At 50.1% G+C, this 15342-nt stretch overlaps 1 protein-coding gene across 1 annotated transcript in view; it reads right to left on the bottom strand.

Moving 5' to 3' along the window:
- LOC135242735 (talin-2-like) overlaps window positions 1-15342 on the bottom strand; it is a 127130-nt gene that overhangs the window by 77942 nt on the left and 33846 nt on the right. The window contains exon 2 of the mRNA XM_064313963.1: window positions 14860-14906. The gene's annotated coding sequence lies outside the window, so the exon portion shown is untranslated. The remainder of the gene's footprint in view (window positions 1-14859; window positions 14907-15342) is intronic.

Here is a 15342-nt window from a genome sequence, read left to right as displayed (position 1 = left end):
ACCATGGAAGGAGCTCCAGAGGAAGTGCACGATCCAGCCAATTTACAAATTAGCATGCTGCGGGGAAACACACTAAGATAAACACACACACACGTGAGTGACGACAGGCACACACAGGCATGCACATATACACTCAGGGACACATGCACACACACACACACACACACACACATGCACGTGCACGCGCACACGCACGCACATGAACACACATACAGTGAGACACATACAAATGGATGAACACGTACACACACACACACACACACACACACACACACACACACGCACACGCGCGCACGCACACACACACGTACATGAACACACATACAGTGACACACATACAAATGGATGAACACGTGCACACACACACATCCAGAGACACACAAATGGACACACACAAGGACACCAACAGACATTCGCTCATACGAAAGGACATGCACACAAACACACACACATGAACACGTATGTGCACACGCATACAAACACACACACACACATGCATACGTATGTGCACACGCACACAAACACACACACATGCACACGTATGTGCACACGCATGCAAACACACACACACACACACGCACACGTATGTGCACACGCATACAAACACACACACACACACACACACATGCACACAATGTTGAGAAAGAAAAAGAGGAGGCGGTTCTCTCTCGTCACGCATCACTGCTCAGTTTTAAGTATCAGACTCATTTCCTAATGCAGTGGACAATACCACAGAGAAGCAATGTGGTGAGTTTCACTTCTTTGAAAGCACTGTGGTGGCAAAAAGGAAGCAGTAACTAATAACAGTGGGACGCGGCAGGGAAAAGACAGCTAATAAGACCTGGATCAAATATACACTTGAACGCTTTAACTCGTTACATTCTGGTAATGCTGCAGATCTGTTAAAATATTCAACTAAATGTTACTAACAAAAGCATACAATCATAGGAAAGAGTTTTGATCTCAGTACTGGTGAAAGAAGGCAGGTGTTTATTTTAAAATAATATTTTGCAATTAATAGTTTTAACCTGGTCTGGACTGATGCCGTGTGTGCATAAATCATCAGCACCTGCAATAGTCAAGTGCACCAAACACAGGGCAGGTACCAAATATTTTCTATTAACTTTGAGAAACACATTTCAGACATTGAAATGCCAGGCACCCTAATAAATGTGCTAGTCCTCCGGAAGTAACTCAGCTAAGGATCGGTCTACAGGTACATAGGGGTGGTACAGTCAGGCTAATTGATGACCTGTGACCCCTTCCATCCCATAATCCATCTCAGGTCTGCCTAGATGAACATAGAGCCAGATCTCCAAACACCCTTTCCTGGAGCCCACAGCCCGTGGTCCACCACCGGTGAGCAGAATGAGCACAACGGCCGTAAAGCACAGAGCAGCATCATAAAGGCCGGGTCTGAGTGAGTACAGAGAGATGCACGGGCCTCCAAACCTGTGACCTTCACTCCTGCACGCGCTGCGCTGAGCTCCACTTCCTGACACAAATTATCAATCCTCTCCTCCTTTGCGGGGCTGGGGCGGGGGGGCGGGGGGGGGGGGGGGGTGTATCAGCCTTCAGGTCACTCCAAAAATACCCGGCAAAGTAGAGCGTCCTCCACCGGAGCTCTGCGCGGCTCCTCTGAGAGGCGGCGCGGGCGATAAATAGACCGCGCGTTTTATCCCCCGCCCCTTCGCCAGGAAGCACTTCGCCACCTCGCCGTCCCGCGCTCCAGTTCCCCGAAACCCAGCCAACGCAAAACGTACTCACAATGTTGCCGCCACGTAGTGGCAATGTTATTACACTGACAAAACGTTCCAGTAACACTGTGACAACATTTTGAGTTAGGTGGGAAATTCCAGTTCAAATCCCCAAGTCCTCCCTGTAGAGCCCTGACTAAACGCTATACTCATGGAAATAAACTTAAGTATACACTTTAGGTTTTTTATTTATTTATTTTTTAAAAGTCATTAGGATTAAAAAAAAAATCTTTTCTGATTGTGGTAAAGATGAAGAACTCTCCCTTAGGATCCCATTGTATTACAGACTAATCTGGATAATTAAAGTGGGTTGGGATGTTAATCAAGTTTTCTGCTTTCCCATGATGTCATACAAAAACCGCTTAAAGCCCTTGGGATATGTCCTACTGCCCCACAGGCACATGTTCCTGTGTACAAACAAAATACATGACATACTTTACAATGTAGAATAACTTATATTGAAACGCAAACAGTAATAACTGTAGTATTACTGTTTCATTGAAACTCTGGTTGAATTATGCAAAAAATACAGTAACAACTGATATAGGATTTGAAGGTTAGAAGATGGAAAATGGTAGTTTCAACAGAAAAGGGCCAAAAAAGACTGTTTGTATATTAGGCTCCATTATATTATCCCATGATATTATCCAGGTATGTTATGACCAAGGATCATACCCCACAATCTTGTCCACTACCCTATCCAAAGGACAATACCCCCAAATCCTGTCTACTGCACCAACCAAAGGACTGTACTCCCAAATCCTGTCTACTGCACTAACCAATGGACTGTAACACCAAATTCTGTCTACTCATACAAAAAAAAAAGACCCACTGGTCTGCCAACTCTGCCAACACACACACACACACATTGATCCCAGGGGGATAGGGGACACAGTTGTACAGGTTTGTATTATTAGTGCTCCTCCCCCTCAAAAAAAAAAAAACCTGAAGAAAACTTCCTGTTTGTTGTCCTCCCCCAAAGTTAAAATAAAATTTATGTCCTTGCATGCACACACACACACACACACACACACACTCACACGGATGGGAGGTTTCCCCTTCTCTGCAGCTCTGTAACTAATTAGAATCACATGCAACTCATTAGGAGGAATCTTTTAGTTTGTACGGCTTTCTGTCTCCCCCTCCCCTAACCTCCCCCTCCCCAAAACATGCACACTCCAGTGCCCCTGTTTCAAAGAACTGAAAAATGATCCATTTTGAAAACATGCAGTATTATATTAAAAACAATTTTCAGATCATTAAAAAATATATACTTTTCGAGAAGAGAAAACAATTCAGCAGAATGAGCCTCAAAATTCCTGTCAGGGCTGCTGGAACACCAATGACCAATTTGCACAGGGGTTAGAATAACACACACAAACAAACAAACAAAAAAGAACTGCATTCCACTGCAGCCAAGCTTTACCTACCAGATCCTCTCGCCTGACGCTCCATGCTATGCCAGCGCAAAAGTCAGCTCAGGTAAAATCTCCTGGGGATTTCTACCTTACTATAGCACACATCTACCATGGCAAACTCACAGACCCCTCTCCAGACATAACAGCTGGTATATCTTGCTGTCTTGCCATGGACAAACTGTTCGTAAATGAATTTCACAGATGCCCTATAACCCGGAAGTGAAGCGAGATATGACGGCTCACCTACCCACCGCAACCAAAAAATAAAAATACAAAACCCCACAGAAGGGGTGATCTCCGATGTGGTTCAGAGCCAGGCTCTCAGGGGACCCTCAGAGGCAGTATGCTGGGGGCAGACTGGCTTTGCCCCTGCCCTGCAATCCAGCCATCATAAACACCAACAGCTCTACATTAGCCTCCGCCACATTCCTCTGAAACATAACGAAGGAACAGAGCTCCGTGTGTCCATTTTCACGTGCTCCTTCCATTGGGGTCTTCTCACTTTGAGGCCTGTGTGTGTGTGTGTGTGTGTGTGCGTGTGTGTGCGTGTGTGTGTGTGCGTGTGTGTGTCTGTGTGCGCCTCTGTAAGTAAGCAGGCGCATATGTGTGTATGCATACACTACAGCAGTATATCAGCCTCTGTGGATGTTGTGCACTGATGTGTGCTTGTGTGTGCAGGATTTGAAGAGGGTTTATATGTCAAGCTGGGTATTATTATCCTGCTGTAAGCTGTGCGGTGATGTGCTTTTCAGCACTGCAGAGGAGAGCTAGGCTGTAGTCTCTCTGTCAGTATGGCTGTGATGCTCTCATTGTACTCCACGACCCAGTCTACTGCTCTGACCCAGGACGGTACCCCACGACCCAGTCTACTGCCCTTACCCACGACTGTACCCCACAACCCTGTCTACTGCTCTGACTCAGGACTGTACCCCACGAGCCAGTCTACTGCCCTTACCCACGACTGTACCCCACAACCCAGTCTACTGCTCTGACCCAGGACTGTACCCCACAACCCTGTCTACTGCTCTGACCCAGGACTGTACCCCACGACCCAGTCTACTGCCCTTACCCACGACTGTACCCCACAACCCAGTCTACTGCTCTGACCCAGGACTGTACCCCACGACCCAGTCTACTGATTAACTCATGACAGTGTGTTTGTCCCTGAAATCTGCTTCAGAACACATTCCACGTCCCTCCACAAGCTTTTACAAAAGCTGGTGCTGTGATGGGGGGCCAAGAAGATCAAAGCTTGACCCACACACCTGCCGGTGCTCTAGCACCGCTGGGGTTCACCACGGTAACGGGCGGAGTCCATCCAGAGGAACTGAAGGCCCGTGTAGGAGCAGGCTGCCGATTACAGAGCAGCATTTTGAGATGCCTCGCTTTCTATACAGCAGGAAGTCCGTCTCATGGCCAAGGTTCTTAAAGAAGGACTTACATCCAAATAGATTTATTGTTCCTTACAGTTTACAAGTGGATGTTCTGAAAGATAATGAAGTGGCTTCAAAATGATGCATGGTGTTTCTGAGAGTGTGTCTATAATCCATTTAAATTATTTCAATGAAATTTCACAAGCATTTGGCTTCTTCTCACGTTTGTGAATATAGCCTTTTACAGTACGTTCAAATAAAACAACACTATTGCTAATCTAGCTGGTTGTGTCTTTCCTATTCATTCAGTGCCATATATTAGATTAGAACGCCTGAAGTAAGTTTTGAAACTACAAAATAATGAAAAATTAGCTTGCGTGATCAATAAAAGCAGCTAAGGACTTCTCAACATTCAGAAAATAAAAATATCCCCTGCAAAACTGAAAAGTAGCGTTACAGATGTAACACAAGTTTTAAAATCTGTTACGCAGTTGGCCTATCACAAAAACTCACACTAACAAGCATAAGCATGTGGACGTACGCGTGGACACACACACAAACACACACATTTGCAGTCCTCCGAGTTCTCCCAGATTATCAGAGGGAACAGAGTAGGAGTAGAGAAGCAGGAGCCAGAGCCTGCACCCTTTTCCCAGGTCACACAAAATGACCCAACCCACACAACCCGCAGCGTCTACAAACCCCACAACCCCAGCGGGTAAAACGTAACACGGGGGTGGAAATAACGCCGCTGGTGCATATCAGCCCCTTAGCAGAATCAGGACAGGCGTCACAGAAGAGCGCGCTAGCTTGCTCATAAGCCCTGCGCTGACTCAGTGCTAATGCACCAGGAGAGCTTTTCCATCTCCGCTGTACTGAAAAAGCACACCCGACGGCCTGGATGCAAATGGAACAGCAAATTGGGCTCGGAGTTCGTCTGCGCCACACATCACGGCCCACGTTACCCCGGCAGCTGCCTGACGACGCCAGCGGTTACCAACGCGGGGCGGGCACACCGCTCTCCGTGAGGAAGAGGAGGCCGGACTCGTGCTGAAGAGCTCCGGTCATCTACTATGAGGAGCTTCACCAGTCAAGGACGACCCATTTATCATTAAGGGGGAAACTGTACCCAAAAACACATAGTCTATGAGGAATCAAGCGATGTAGAAAGAACCTCTATCCACAGTTCTGATTTGCCCCATTTCCTGTTCTCTCCCACCACAGACGATTGTGCACCAGATTGTGCTACAGCAGTGCAGTCCCAGTTCTCCTTTCCTCCACCTCCAGTGATTCTGACTGGTAGGGGAACCTGCAGTGTGGTTGGGGTTATAATTGCAATACTTTGTTTCAGCATCAAATGTCAGGGGGGCGGGGGGGCCAGAGGGGCGCAGAATAACTAAGATGATCTCCTGTGACAGGAGCTTACTGTGGCTGCTGTGACTGTGAGGGTTAGAGACATAAAAAACGTATGGTCTCTGTCTCCGGCCTCTCCACTCAGGACCTCTCGGGGACAGCGGTGGCTTCCATGTGTGGGTGGGGGGGTGGGGAGCGGGGGGGTGTCTGAAACAAAAGTACCGTGGCGCCGAAAATGAAACGCTTCAATGTGTCTGTCTTGATTTTTCAATGTGCCATTCTAAAAACACGGGCCAAAACAGAGTAAAGCTATCAAATAAATGCACGAAATAGATATGTTTCTAATTATATTAAGAGTGCTTCCCCAGGAGGAATGGGGAATGTATAAACTCTCCCGAGTGAGATTCTAATAGCGAGTGTGGAGAAGGTAGAGAGGGTTTCTGAGATGTGTTAATGAATAAGTGATTAGAGGAATAGGGGGGTGGAAGGGGGTTTCCATATGGCACACATCACTGCCTTTCAAGCACAGTTAGCAGTCTTGCCCTAACAGATGCATTCAGCATGACACAGAGGCACAGCAGACTCTCCAAACACATACACGCATGCATACTGTAGAAACACATACACACACACACACATATGCACACATGCATGCTCACACACACACACACACCCACGCATGCCCAGACGCATGCCACACACTCACACATACACATGTACACACACACAGTCACATAAATACATAGAAATGTACACATACAGCAGGTAAAATAAGCTAATCAAGACTCAGTTTAAAAAATTTACTCAGTAACACATGGATGAGACTGAATAATCTATAATTCCAGTATGCAACTGTATAAGTGGTATTCGATTGCTTGGGCAAAAAATTCCAATGCTTCTTAATTGATGAAAAATACTGAACATTGTTTGTATTAATACACATTTAGGGAATACCAAAATACCAGAACAAAACAACATTTAACATCATTATATTCAATTTCCTGGCTGAAAGTGTGACTGATTGCAGATCTTTAAAGTGAGTATTTTCCCCACACACATAGGCCTGCATCTGGGTTCATTTATTCAAAAATTCACAGAAAAGTATCAGACTGATAAAATGCACATAAGTAGACACCAGCTTCTCACATGACTGCCGTGCTTGACAAAGGGAAGCTTGTTGTGCCCAACCCACAGAGGGATCTTTGTCGGAAAGACAGGGTTCGCCTGCCGTAAATTCACAGATGCACAAACAAGAAACACTCAGTTCTGCGAGTGCTAATCATAATGCCAAGCCAAGTATTCCTAGTCTGATTAAACAGGTGACTGGAACCTCCATGACCAGAACCAGGCTGCTCTCCAGGCAGTAAAGCTCCTTCATACTTCGGTGGCCAATAAAAAAAAAGGCGCTAGCTGTAAATTGGAAAGCAGCTGCGAGGAGTCAGGTGTCAAAGTGATGTTGCTCTGTGTCACCTTGCGAAACACTGTGGGAGCTGTGTGACATCCATAAAATATGAAGAGGAATTTGAATTTAAAGGATTTTTTCCCCATTTATTATATTTTTTACAAGTCCTTAAGTCAACATATTTTTATATTCCTTTTTCTCCCCCAAAGTCTGCTGTGTGTGCTCCTTTGTGTGCAGAGTCTACCCCACGGGCTAATCGAAAGATCTGTCTAAATGTCCTTATTTACGAAGAAGAAAATTCTAGAAATCTGTTGTGAGAAATTACCTGTAAAGCATTTCGGTCAGTTTGAAAATATATGGAAGATTCTCGTTAGAACATTTTCAATTCATTTCTACCAGAGGATGAAGGGGCAAATGGTGTCAAAAGGCTGCACATATAAGTCCTCCCAGTGTCACCCTGGAATGCTTATAAAAGCAGTCATAGAAGCCCTTTCAAGATGGACCCCGTTCACTGAGCAACAGCGGGCTCTCCCACGCAAGCCCCATCTCAGCATCTTCCGTACACTTTCACCTTAATCCTCCCTCCTCTGATAGGGGATTTGAAAAAGGTTAAGACATTCAGCGGAGATTGAATTGACGTTTCTGGCCTCATGTTTCCGTATTTCCATACGCCGGGTCTCAGTAGATTTGCCAAGACCGCGACGCGGCGTACGGGCTTCCCCCAGCCGTAACGAGCGGTAAACGGGGCGGGTCACCCTCAGCGAGCGTTCTTGGCCGACCCCGTCCAGCGGTAATCCAGACCAGAGTATCTACAGCCTGGCCTCGAAGCCCCGGAAGCATGACGGGAATTCAAAATGGCCAAAAAGGAAAATACAAAAGCCAAAAGATCACATTTACACAGCACCTGTAAGGACTTAAAAGAGACAGGAAGAGAGAACAAAAGAGATGTGTGAGGATTTCTGTCAGTTATTTCAGTTTTTAGTCCTGAAACACAGTCCTGCTTGGGGTCACCCTCATGGTAAGAGGGCATCCTGAGGGCATTCAACCCCAAACAGGATTGTGAGATAGAAGTGGTGTTTTCTGTACAGTACTTGGAAAGGCCCAAAGAATGATTACTGCAAAGATTGCAGTTCTGTATGGTATGCTCCTGCAAGTGAACCAGGACTGAATCCAAATAGAAAACCAAAATTTACTTGCAGTGTACATGATATAGTCAGCATATTCCCTGCACTTCTCAGCTAGCAACCTGACTTCTGTTTTGTTTGAATTGTCACTTACAACACTTTAGACTATGATTCAGTTATAAATGATTAACAAATAATGAATAATCAAATTATGTGTTTTTGTAATAATTCAAGAAAATGTTTAAGATAAGATGGCTAGTAGCAGTTGCAATGGTAGCGGAGAAGTTTGGTTACAAGTGTGAGTGTGAACTTGGTAATGTGTTGTAGTTACTGTATATCTAAAAATACATGTTAATTATTTAATCCACTATAATAATGTATGTAATGTTTTTAAGCCCCAGTGAGCTTTCCATGGACTAGCCAGCTAACTTGCTAGCATAATGGAAATCAAGACTGAAGGAAGGATGTAAAACACAAGGCATTATATACCAGCATAACAGGGCCCTGGAAATGCTACCTGCAGAAGCCAGCCTGCTGATCTGTGCTCCCTGATAGCCAATGGTTGAGTTCAGTCAATGGTCAGTACAAAGTTTGAGTAAGTATGATGATCAGCGTTCATGTGTTTGGACTTCAAACTTCTTGATTTAGCTAGCTGTTGCAATCCGGTATCTGGGGGTTGTTGTTTGTTGTTGTTCTTGCCCTTTGTTCATCCTTGGATTGGATTATTGGCCCTTTTTAAAGGTGATCTCACTGATGCCTTCTGCTCTGTTGTGCCACATCACTAGTAATCGCGTTACTTTCCCGTTACGTCATCCTGCTTTCAAAGTGCATCTCAAATCTGCTGCCTTTTGAGGTACCTTTTCCATCAGGACGCTACCTACAGAGGGAGCTCACTTCTAAGGATGCAGGGAGGCAGCTGCATTCTGTCTGAGGCACAGCCAAAAAGCATATTTTGTAACTTTCTGAAACAAAATATTTCAGTTATGAGCATGCAATAACAACAGTACTAAAAAAAATTAAAATAATTTTAAGGATTTGTAATGCAGTAATTGATGCTGTATTAAGAATTCATAATCATCCCATAGTTTAAACAGTTTCAATACCATTTGTGAGGCAAGCAACAAGCAGAGGTTAGGAAGCCCCACGCCCATAAGTGTGCGCTCTCTCAGCGAGTGCAGCGGACGCTACGGGCTGCCTCGCAGAGAGGGCCGTCTCGGGAACGCACGGCCAATCGGCCGCGAGGTTCACACCGCTCTGATCCGGGAGCAGCGGAGCCGTCTCAGGGTCTGCTACAGACGCTGGCCGCGGAGAACTCCCAATTAGGGGCTCCTGAACCAGACCCGGTCTGGGCGAAACCGCACAGCGCAGCAGCACCCAGGCGGCCGGGCGGCCAGCAGGGCTCCATGCCTGCGCACCCAATCGGTCACCCCGCAGCCCCACCGCGGGTGACCGGCGATGGCTCTGCGCCCAGCTCCAGAGAGGGAGACGCCCGGCTCCTGCAGCGAGCACAAGCGGCCAGAGAGAGTAATGGTAAATGGTAAATGGACTGCATTTATATAGCGCTTTTATCCAAAGCGCTTTTTACAATTGATGCCTCTCATCCGCCAGAGCAGTTAGGAGTTAGGGGTTAGGGGTTAGGTGTCTTGCTCAAGGACACTTCGACACGCCCAGGGCGGGGTTTGAACCGACAACCCTCCGACTGCCAGACAATCGGTCTTACCTCCTGAGCTATGTCGCCCCAGAGAGTGGTACTGTGAGGCGTATGAGAACAGACAGTCTGCTTTCTCTGTTGTTTGGTGGGGGTTTGTTTTCTCTACAATGCAAACTGGAACAGCTAAGGTTCCAAATGTTCATGGACGGTGGCAAGGAAAGCCATAAACATCAGCTTCTCCCTCCAAAATCTCATCGGAGGCCTGTCAACAGACGGGGATACGCACGGCAGAATTCAGCGCTGTCAAATGAGCATTTCTGACCATGCTGTGTGTGTGTGTGTGTGCGCACCCCCCCTCCCACCCACACACACACACACACACACACACACACAGCATGAGCACAAATACTCAAGAGACAACATAGAATTCTGCCAGCACAAGCTGTGCATGGATTTCAGTCTTTGCATTCCCCAGGGCCAGCCTAACACCAATCATGCTGGAAGACTGAAATCAAAGAAAGGCTCCATGTACTATCAGTCACAATAAACGGCATTTACTCGCACATGATTTCAATTATCAGATCTACATTACTCAACCAGTGCATCAGTGAATGCAGGGAGAAATTTTGCAAATAGTTTCTCTGCATGTTGAAAACGGGCCTCTTGGTTTTTCACCAAAACGCCCACTGATCCAGCTGTGCCCCCAGCCTAACCTCCCCTGTGTTGGACCCTGTCACAGCCAGAGCCCCACACCTCTACATCCACTCACTCGCCTGGGCCCCTCCGGCCTGACAGAACAAAACGACTGCGCTGTTTCTGAAACACCGTTCCTGCGTCTACGGCGCGATCGGAGGGTATCAAGCTGTGTATCTTTCTCTCTGAGGTTTTTATCTTTGCGCTGAGCACCCGCTGAGCGATCAGACCTGCGGGCGGAGGCTGACTGCATGCAGTGATGAAAAGGACATCGCCCGTGGTTCTGCACCCTCGAGGGTGGAGGAGGAGAGGTGGTGTAGGGCTTATTTCCAAAGCGTGGGAGATGAGGGAGTTCTGGTGGTCGGTAACTGGGGAGACGCTGGTATCCAATAATTCTGTCGGGGTGGGGTTAGGTGAGGTGGGGGGGGGGGGGGGGTGCGGTAGATCATGCTTCCTGTAGTGGCGAAGGAGACATGACCCAATAACTCAAAAAGCAGTGTGAGCAGACAGCCACTGCCTTTCAGAAAGGATTTCCATGCAGAAAAAGCACATGAAAAACATCAGGTCTTCCATTAGGTAACAGTGACGTGGGTCAAAGTGGGCAGAGTCACGCTGTAAAACTCCACCCGCCTCTCATACGCATCACCTTTTTTTTGCTGACCCCGCCCCTAAATGGTTCTCACAGAACCTGGCGCAAGGCCACAGACAGCAAGGCGTTCTCCAAGCATGTTTTTAAACCCTCTTCAAGTCCCCAGATGCTTAAAGAACCCCCAAGCGAGAACAAAAATTATTGTGCAATCAGAGACACAGAGTTTTCCACCTCATTAAGCCACCATTTGATTTAATTTGCTAATTGAGAGCTCAGGTGAAATCAGACATGTTCTGTTCCTCTGGGCAAGATGACTAAATATACACACGAGCCCGGTTTCATTAAACAGAACATTTTTTGGAAACAGCCTGACACCAGTACAATCCAGAACGTTTTTTACGTGTGACACAAACAGGCAGGTAGAGGTCAATGTAGCAGAGATTATTACCTCCAACAGACAATACAGGTGTGAAACTTCACTTTAACAGAAAATCAATATGGGCTACACTGGCACATTCTTCAATAAAGTAGGGCAACAATGCCTTTCAGCTGAGAATTATTAAGCATTATAACCAGCTACTAACCTCAATACAAAGAGGCAGAATTAAGCAAAAACCAACCAAGTCTTGCTGTCTTTAAGTATAACTAATGAATCCTATGTGAGCAATATTCCCACAGCCAACCAGAAATATTTATTGAAAAAGTCAAACGTAAACAACCTTGTTTCTATATGTAAGACAACACACACGCACACACACACACACACGTGCGCGCACACACACACACACAAACACAAACATATGCGTGCGCACACAGACACACACACACACACACAAAGCAAGCAATGTCACATTTAAATCAATAATAGCTTGATATTGCTGTTCCCTTGATCCTTATTCTTTGTGCACAGATTGAAATGTAGCGCACAGCCTCAGATGAAATTGATCACATCAGCGAGGCGTTACAGCCCCGCGAGGAGAAGCCAGCGGCCCGATTACAGCTGCCGCCGGAGCCGCCGGGACCCCGCGCTACGGCGAACCGGCGGGGCCCAGAGCCGGAGGGGGTTTAGAGAGCCGGTGTGCCGGACCAGCGGGGCCCGGAGCCAGAGGGGGCTTAGAGAGCCGGTGTGCCGGACCAGCGGGGCCCGGAGCCAGAGGGGGCTTAGAGAGCCGGTGTGCCGGACCAGCGGGGCCCGGAGCCAGAGGGGGCTTAGAGAGCCGGTGTGCCGGACCAGCGGGGCCCGGAGCCAGAGGGGGCTTAGAGACCCGGTGTGCCGGACCAGCGGGGCCCGGAGCCGGAGGGGGCTTAGAGACCCGGTGTGCCGGACCAGCGGGGCCCGGGGCCGGAGGGGGCTTAGAGACCCGGTGTGCCGGACCAGCGGGGCCCGGAGCCAGAGGGGGCTTAGAGAGCCGGTGTGCCGGACCAGCGGGGCCCGGAGCCAGAGGGGGCTTAGAGAGCCGGTGTGCCGGACCAGCGGGGCCCGGAGCCAGAGGGGGCTTAGAGACCCGGTGTACCGGACCAGCGGGGCCCGGAGCCAGAGGGGGCTTAGAGAGCCGGTGTGCCGGACCAGCGGGGCCCGGAGCCAGAGGGGGCTTAGAGAGCCGGTGTGCCGGACCAGCGGGGCCCGGAGCCAGAGGGGGCTTAGAGAGCCGGTGTGCCGGACCAGCGGGGCCCGGAGCCAGAGGGGGCTTAGAGAGCCGGTGTGCCGGACCAGCGGGGCCTGGAGCCGGAGGGGGCTTAGAGAGCCAGTGTGCCGGACCAGCGGGGCCCGGAACCAGAGGGGGCTTAGAGAGCCGGTGTGCCGGACCAGCGGGGCCCGGAGCCGGAGGGGGCTTAGAGAGCCGGTGTGCCGGACCAGCGGGGCCCGGAGCCAGAGGGGGCTTAGAGAGCCGGTGTGCCGGACCAGCGGGGCCCGGAGCCAGAGGGGGCTTAGAGAGCCGGTGTGCCGGACCAGCGGGGCCCGGAGCCAGAGGGGCTTAGAGAGCCGGTGTGCCGGACCAGCGGGGCCCGGAGCCAGAGGGGGCTTAGAGAGCCGGTGTGCCGGACCAGCGGGGCCCGGAGCCAGAGGGGCTTAGAGAGCCGGTGTGCCGGACCAGCGGGGCCCGGAGCCGGAGGGGGCTTAGAGAGCCGGTGTGCCAGACCAGCGGGGCCCGGAGCCAGAGGGGGCTTAGAGAGCCGGTGTGCCGGACCAGCGGGGCCCGGAGCCAGAGGGGGCTTAGAGACCCGGTGTGCCGGACCAGCGGGGCCCGGAGCCGGAGGGGGCTTAGAGAGCCGGTGTGCCGGACCAGCGGGGCCCGGAGCCAGAGGGGGCTTAGAGAGCCGGTGTGCCGGACCAGCGGGGCCCGGAGCCAGAGGGGGCTTAGAGAGCCGGTGTGCCGGACCAGCGGGGCCCGGAGCCAGAGGGGCTTAGAGAGCCGGTGTGCCGGACCAGCGGGGCCCGGAGCCAGAGGGGGCTTAGAGAGCCGGTGTGCCGGACCAGCGGGGCCCGGAGCCAGAGGGGGCTTAGAGAGCCGGTGTGCCGGACCAGCGGGGCCCGGAGCCAGAGGGGGCTTAGAGAGCCGGTGTGCCGGACCAGCGGGGCCCGGAGCCAGAGGGGGCTTAGAGAGCCGGTGTGCCCGACCAGCGGGGCCCGGAGCCAGAGGGGGCTTAGAGAGCCGGTGTGCCAGACCAGCGGGGCCCGGAGCCAGAGGGGCTTAGAGAGCCGGTGTGCCGGACCAGCGGGGCCCGGAGCCAGAGGGGGCTTAGAGAGCCGGTGTGCCGGACCAGCGGGGCCCGGAGCCAGAGGGGGCTTAGAGAGCCGGTGTGCCGGACCAGCGGGGCCCGGAGCCAGAGGGGGCTTAGAGAGCCGGTGTGCCGGACCGGTGGCCGTTAGCACCACAGCTTCCCCGGAGAGCCGTGAGAACGGGGCGGCGGGATTAGGGGCCGGAGCGTGCGAAGGATTCCGCCGCGCTTTGCTAAGGCCTTTTTCCGGCCTCGGTATTACACGCTCCACTTCCACGGGTCTCCCCGGCAACCGCCGCTCGGGCCAATAGCGGCCCCCAAACGCCTCTGTCAGCTCTGATGTGACACTTCAGGCTCGCCCCCACCCCCACCTCCACCCCCACCCCCACCCCCACCCCACCTCTCTGCGCAGAGGAACGCCATCAGAGAGTACCGACACGGTGTTAAGTACGACAAAGAGTCCTGAATTTCATTAGAGGCTCTGGCTGAAGCCAGTCACCAGCTGTGGGGTACCATCGCACTTCACTGCAGACACAGGCCTCATTAGCTGAGCACACTGCAACGTCATGGCACATCGTTTGAAAGGGCACACAAACCCCAGCTGTATGAAAATATAACCCAAATGCGCTGCACTGACTAAACAGGTTAAATCAGCACAATCGTACTGTTGTTGTTTTTTTTTATAACTCTATCTCCAAATAAGGCAATGCAACCTTGCAACGGCAGCACTTAAAGATTTCCAATGAGAAGCCATGAATAAGGGAAAGAATAGTCTTACCTTACTGCTGGGGTGAAGCAGCCTGGGATATCTGCAGATACTTTCAGCTGCAAAAAGACAAAGGAGCCCGTTTAGAATAGCAATGAATGGAGGTGCGGGAAATTTCTGCAATCACGACATTTAATCGGGGTTTGCAAGGGAAGAGGCCATTATGGTTTCAACTTTACAGCTTATTTCGGTGACAAATACAGAGCAAAAGCCTCTAAATGCATTTAAGCAGCCCTATCAAAGATGCTCAGTCAGCCAAGAAAATATTGAATAATTTAAAATGTGCTGGGGCAGTGGAAGAGATGTGAATATACTGTACACCTTTCATGCCCTTTATAATTGTACAGTGTGATTCACCACAAATATTTCATCACTGTGTTTGAGAAAGGACTGGGGGAATTATACATTTCAGAAAGTGGGGCCCGTTAAAAGTAGTATTGAATAGCCTTGTATATACTGTGTCTATTCAGAATCAGGGTTGAGTAGCCCTGTAGG

The sequence above is a fragment of the Anguilla rostrata genome, chromosome 16, assembly GCF_018555375.3.
Source record: "Anguilla rostrata isolate EN2019 chromosome 16, ASM1855537v3, whole genome shotgun sequence".
NCBI classification, from domain to species: domain Eukaryota; kingdom Metazoa; phylum Chordata; class Actinopteri; order Anguilliformes; family Anguillidae; genus Anguilla; species Anguilla rostrata.
The sequence above is the reverse complement of the archived record's forward strand: the minus strand, read 5'-3'. Positions and strand labels throughout refer to the sequence as shown.